Below are 6741 nucleotides of genomic sequence, written 5' to 3'. Positions count from 1 at the left end.
GAGAATGTGCAAACTCCACACAGACAGTCACCCGAGGCCGGATTCGAACCCGGGTCCCTGGCGCTGTGAGGCAACAGTGCTAACCACTATGCCACCGTGGAATGTCTGGAACTGTCTCCCCCAAGAGGTTGTGGATATTGGGTCAATTGAAGCTTTCAAGACTGACATCGATAGAATTTAGTTAGGTAAGCGTATCAAGGAATATGGAACAAATGTGGGTAGATGGAGTTGAGGTACAGATCAGCCATGATCTAATTGAATGGCAGAACAAGTTTGAGGGGCTGAATGGCCTACTCCGGTTCCTATATTTCGATTCTTGCCAGCTTGGGGCAGGAGTCAGATTGGGGGGCTGTAAATGAGGCCTGGGAGATTTTAACACTCTGGGGAGATGGGGGGGGGTGGCGGAGGGGGGGTGGTCTGTATGCTTTCCCACCCACTTTGGCCCCCTTAATCCCAATTCCTGTCCTGAGTTAAAATCGACCCTTTAAATTTTGTCATTGTCTGCATTTTATCAAAGCACTCATACAAGTCCAAGTTTTAATACATGTAAAACTACTTAATAGATAAATATACCACATACATGTTTCACTAGATGCTTGAAAATGATAGTGCAAGTTTTGTTAATGTGCTGCATGACATTTTATCTGCCTTGCTAATGAGGTTATCTGATCAAGTCTCTGTCACATACCAAAACTCTTCTGATGTGCTTCCAGAATCTTCTGGGTCTGGATTCCATGCTTTGCAAACAGAGGAGCCTTCACAATGGCCCTGACGAGCTCCAATCAGATTATTAGCAACGGTGGCAATTATCCAATACTACTTTCTTCAAAACAAAGCAAACCTTTAAAATATCCAGAGTATTCAACAACAGGAAGGAATGCACCCAAAAAAGTTCATCATTTCTGATCTAAGCAATAAATAATTTTCTTCCTAATGGCCTACTGGGTGAATGGATTGCCTGTGCAGCCAAAAAGAGCAGAAGTTCCCTGCATTAATCCCCAGTCATTGCTACTAGCTAATCTCAGCTAAGGGAGCAGGTGGGTTGTGTCAGTTAGTCTCAGTGCCCCATGGCTCAGTAAGGAAAAAGTAAATAAACTGAAGTTTACACTCATTCCTGCTATTCATTGAACCTTGTGATGCTTTCAGATGGAATAGCCTCAAGCATATCCATTTAGGCAGGTTACCAGAGGGCTGTTAGCACCAGTAGAGCTGTATGTCAACGTAATTCAGGGCCGTTACATAGAATTACATAGAAGGTACAGCACAGAAACAGGCCATTCGGCCCAACAGGTCCATGCCAGTGTTTATGCTCCACCCAAGCCTCCTGCCACCCCTCTTCATCTAACCCTATCAGCATAACCTTCTATTCCTTTCTCCCTCATGTGTTTATCTAGCTTCCCCTTAAATCCCCCACTGTTCCCCCTCATATGACTCTATGGTCATGTATCTCATTGCTGTTTGTGGGACCTTGCTGTGTGCAAATTGGCTGCCATGTTTCCATAAATTGCAACAGCGTCGAAGCTTCAAAAGTACTTCATTAGCTGTGAAGTGCTTTGGGACATCCTGAGGTTGCGAAAGGCGCCATATAATGCAAGTTCTTTCTTTCTTTAACTGAATATAAATGGTAGCGCGGGCTCAGAATTTACTTGGAGCTGCTCTCAAGAGGTTTCAAAACTGGGGCAATGCAGACACTTATTGAAATGCATCTTCCAAGCTACACTGATGCTTCAGCAGTTACTCCCCCACTGTTATTATCATCCTCCTGCTCTGGCATGCTCTTTATGTTTTACAGTAAGGCCTATTGCAGAACAAACTTATGGACCATGCAGCAGATGGCAGTGCTTTGTGAGTGCCTGTACTGCAATACACCCCATGATCTGTCAAGTCATCTGAAGTGTTGCTTCAAGATTCCAATTGCATGCTCTATAATTATCCTCGCAACAGCATGAGTCGCATTGTATCTGCACTCTGTATCTGTCCATGATTTGGCACAAGTGTAGTTTTGTTCTCCCAGGAGCCATAGTTCAACTCTTCACTTCCTTTCAAATTAGGCTGGCACAGATGATTGGCGTAAAATAGAAGCATTGTGGGGCCACTGGGAAAGCAGGCATTGACTTGCAAGATTCTGCACTGGTGGCCACAGATCAGCTACACACTGATAGAGTAAAATTCCTTCTGGTTCACGTAGACTACAGCAATATGCGCAGACAGTGGAATGACCACAAGGGTGCAATGACTGATCCCCTGTACTATTGAATAGCCAGCAGACTGGCAGAATTGTGCATCCCTCTCCTGCTGCTATTGTTGGTCAGTGGAAAATATGATGAAGTTGTTGACCTGGTTAAGTTACAGGTCTACCATTTCCTTGATATATTTGTGTACAGAAAACTAACTGATACTTCAAATGTCATCAGTGCTAACCTATAAAGAACTGTATGAACTGAGAGTTGTGGTGACCTTGATCTTATCTGGAGCTCTTCCTGTAAGAGATGACGGCTGGAATTTTCTGTACCTGGGCAGGTCGGGTGTGAGTGGTAGCCATGGCGGGTCGACTTTCCATTAATGCCACGTATTAAGGCCGCCCTGCACATTACCCAGTGGGCTTAACAAGGTCAAACAAGGGAAAATAGCGTGGGTTGGCCACAAGTCGATAGAGACGGGACTAAAACCCAACAAGTGGGCGTCCCACCTCCAAAAGCACCCCATTGACAAAATCCAGTCCACAGAGAACAAAAGCAAGGAAGTTATGATGAACCTTTATAAAACACTGGTTCGGCCACAACTGGAGTATTGTGTCCAATTCTGGGTACCGCACTTTAGAAAAGATGTGAAGGCTTTAGAGAGGGTGCAGAAAAGACTTACAAGAATGGTTCCAGGGATGATAGACTTCAGTTGCGTGGATAGACTGGAGAAGCTGGGGTAGTTCTCCTTAAAGCAGAGAAGATTGAAAGGAGATTTGATAGAGGTGTTCAAAATCATGAGGTGTCTAGACAGAGTAGATAGAGAGAAACTGTTCCCATTGGCGGAAGGGTCGAGAACCAGAGGACACAGATTTAAGGTGGTTGGCAAAAGATCCAAAGGCGACATGTGGAAAAACTTTTTTACACAGCGAGTGGTTAGGATCTGAAATGCACTGCCTGAAAGGATGGTGGAGACAGATTCAATTGTGGCTTTCAAAAGGGAATTAGATAAGTACCTGAAGGAAAAAAAAATTGCAGGGCTACAGGGAAAGGGCAGGCGAATGGGACTAGCTGAAGTGCTCTTGCAGAGAGCCGGCATGGGCTCGACGGGCAAAATGGCCTCTTACTGTGTTGTAATGCTTCTATGATTCTAATAAGAGAGAGAGGGAGAGAACCGAAGGTGGCCCTTCTTCCTTCGCCACCTTAACAGCAGCAGAGGAGGTTGCCTTGGAAGTATCCAGAGTCAAAAAGCAGCTGGAGGTGGAAGGCTGAGAGAGGGGTACATCTCAGCAACCTGGAGGCATAATTACATCTCATACAGCCACATGGAATACAGCAGTCACTCATATGGGGACTGATGTCAGCAGCCAGTGAATGTTCATCATGTGCATAATGGTATCTGTACCCATTCTTCATTTGACATATCTAACTCATCTCTTTACTCTTCCACAGATCCGTCAAGAGCAGCCCCCCATCCACCCACTGTCGAGGAGGAAGATGAAGATGACTCCTCAGAGGAGCTGCCTGCCCCTGAGGGCACACCATTAACAGACATAAGTGCACCCAGCACCAGCGCAGATACGCATACCTCAGTGGGTGCCACGCGACATAGTGTAGTGTTGTCACCTGGTGTCTCACAAGTCATAAGTGAGCAAGAGCAGATGGTGGAGACAGGGGCAGCAGTGGATGCGCCTTGCTGGAGGGTGCTCCCAGCTCTGCTCAGCTGCATGCAGACGCTGAGTGTGTACTGTGGAACGTCAGGTGGTTGAGGAGAAGTTTGGTGGTGTTGTTGTTGGTGCTGCTGGTGTGCCTGGTGCTGCTGGTGTTGTGGCTCATCGTTGTCCAATTCTGAGGACCAAGATGAAACAGTATGCTGATGTAATAGATGGCAGGTCAAGTAGAGATGATAGAAGAAATCTGTCAATGGTGTGCTAGGTGGTACCAATGAGGTGGCAGTGGATCTTGACTTTGCTGAAAAGACTTGCAACCTCTAGAGAGCTAAATCTGTGCTGACAATGCACTCAGCAACAACATCTGCCTTAGGAAAATGACAAAGTGTCAGGTGAGAGTTTTTATTGTACTTTTCATGCTGTGCACTAATGAGCTGGATCAAAGGCCATTCAACTTCTGTCTCAGGTTCACAGGCGTGGTTCCCGAGTTGCGTGATTCCCGTGCTCATCCATGGAAATTTGACAGGTAGGGATAAAAAGACTCTTAAGGGCTTGACAATATCTCATAATCATCTGAATTAGCTCGGCTGCCTCTGCTGTTCGGGTCGCTGCTGCACTGGCAAACGCGCCCAAGGCAAAGGCGCGTGGGGGTGGGATGACAGCGGGTTCCCAACCCGCTCCAACTTATTTCAAATTTCCCACCCGACCTGCCTCTAATTACGCCCACACAGACGCCAGAAAATTCCGGCCAACCGCTTAGATTTTCCAATTGGGGCGTAAATCTGGTGGGAAAGCATATGCAGCCACTGCAGAGGTGCCCTCCAACCCCAGACAAAATTCTAGCCTTGGGGATCATTGAAATGATTTAAGTGCTCTTCCCAACTCTGCAGGGAGTCCGGCTGCAGTAGAGAGGAAAGTCACTGCAGTAAGTCTCAGACACCTCTCATATTGTAGGATTGCCTACAACCACCTAGCTGCCAGTCGAACAGCCAATTCGTTTTTTCTAAATTTTTGCTATTTTTTCAGGGGGCCTGTGCAAGGCACTGCTTTGAAAGCAATTGTACAGGCCCTGGCTGATAAGAACTTTCATTTTTCCTCCACTGACCTATGCATGTTGGACACCTGGGCCTGGCAGGTGGTCCTTGTATCCAGCGTCTGGCGTTCTAATGATGCAGATTCCAGGAAACACGTTGGAGGACTGTTGTGCACTGAGGTGGTAAATCATCCCTGTACAGATGTTGACTGCAGACCTTTCTACAGTTGTTCCCAATTGATGGCTACAGTTCCACTGATTGTATGCATTGGTGGCAGTGGGTGAATGTGTGCATATGACAGAGTGAGAACAACAAGGATGATAAAAATTATACTAGCCTTCAGCTTGAGGGAGACCTCCAACTTCTCCCACCTCTTCTACTGCCCCAGCGCTAAATAGCCTGAGTACCATTTTGTCACACTAACTGAGGGGTCGATAGTTGTGTGACCCTCCGACCATACAACTTTGTTCTCAGTGTTATGTGCTCCCTTGTCCTACAAAGAGAAAAGCATAAGTAGAAATTCACATTGTTAGGAAAAGAAACAGAAATAAATCAGGCCCATTGTGCAGGCAACAGTAGAAGTGATTAGGTGGACATGCTATCATACAGCTACATTGGTAAGGAAGGAAAGTAGAATGCAGCTTCTCAGGAGGGTTGGGAGTGAAGACAGAATTGTAGGTAGCTGCTATAGCTTTCAAAGGTGCCTTGTGGCTAGATGGACATGCATGGCAAGTATTAACATGAATGACAAGTAGTATGAGGGGCCCAAAAGAGTGCAATACATAACCTGTTATCATACAAGGCAGATTGAAATGGTTTGGGGCCAATTTTTCTGACCTGCAACAATGTTCTGTAGTTGTTGCTTTTAGAGTTGGCATGTGCTGCCACTTCCTGAAGAATACGTCTATGCAGCCTATCTCATTGTGTTCTAATTATTGCATTCCTCCTGAGTTGTACCTGCTCCAGCAGTACTTCTACGCTAGCAACCAAAAACCTCTGGTCTCTTTCTGCTATTCTCCTTGACTGCTTCCACGCTCCTTAATGGCCCAGAAATTCAGGTCGGGGGCTTCCCGCGTTTGCAAGCCCCCGACCTGCACTTACCTACCACGCCGGCCATTGAGCTGTGGGCCCGCGTGGGATTCCGATCCTGGGCCTCCTTCAACTGCTGGCGCGCAGTGCTTGCGTATCCCAGGGGTGCAGTTAGTTTGATGCGTCCCTTGGGATCACATGGGCCATGGAGAGCCAATGGTAGCAGGGAATGCTTCATTCATAAGTTTGACAGGAACCTGTCAAACCTATAAATACTAGAAGCCCCAAAACATCACTAAATCTTGAAATAATTTTTTTTTAAATCACATTTTTAAAATAAACTATAAATTACATGAAATTGTGGCGGAACCACCAGAGGATTACGGACAATTGTATATAATTCCTTTTACAGCAATGTAGTACAGCTGGGGGCTTCACCTTTAATGTATCTGTTAACTGTACTAGGGCTTCTTTCCTGTACTCCGCGTGATGACGTCATGCCGTCCGTCACGTGATCTCTCAACGGCGGGAAGAACGTGATGATGTCATGACGTCAGAGCTCAGAACCTTCTAGCAGTTGAGCTCGGAACCTGCTAGCAGTTAAGCTCGGAACCTGCTAGCAGTTGAGCTCGGAACCTTCTAGCAGTTTCCAAAGAGGCTTTCAAGCAGACCAGATCTATTTGTATTGTATCCTACAGTTTCCTGTACAGCTTCATTTGTTCATTAAATGTTATTGTTTTTGATTTTCTGAGTCAATCTCAATTCTTCGGCTAGGAACCCCAGTTCCTACATTGGTGACCCCAATTTCTTCGAACAATTTTCGTTGAA

This window comes from Somniosus microcephalus, chromosome 6, assembly GCF_052327205.1.
Source record: "Somniosus microcephalus isolate GS21.2 chromosome 6, FLI_Smic_1.0, whole genome shotgun sequence".
Taxonomy (NCBI): Eukaryota; Metazoa; Chordata; class Chondrichthyes; order Squaliformes; family Somniosidae; genus Somniosus; species Somniosus microcephalus.
Note: the sequence above shows the minus strand (reverse complement) of the source record.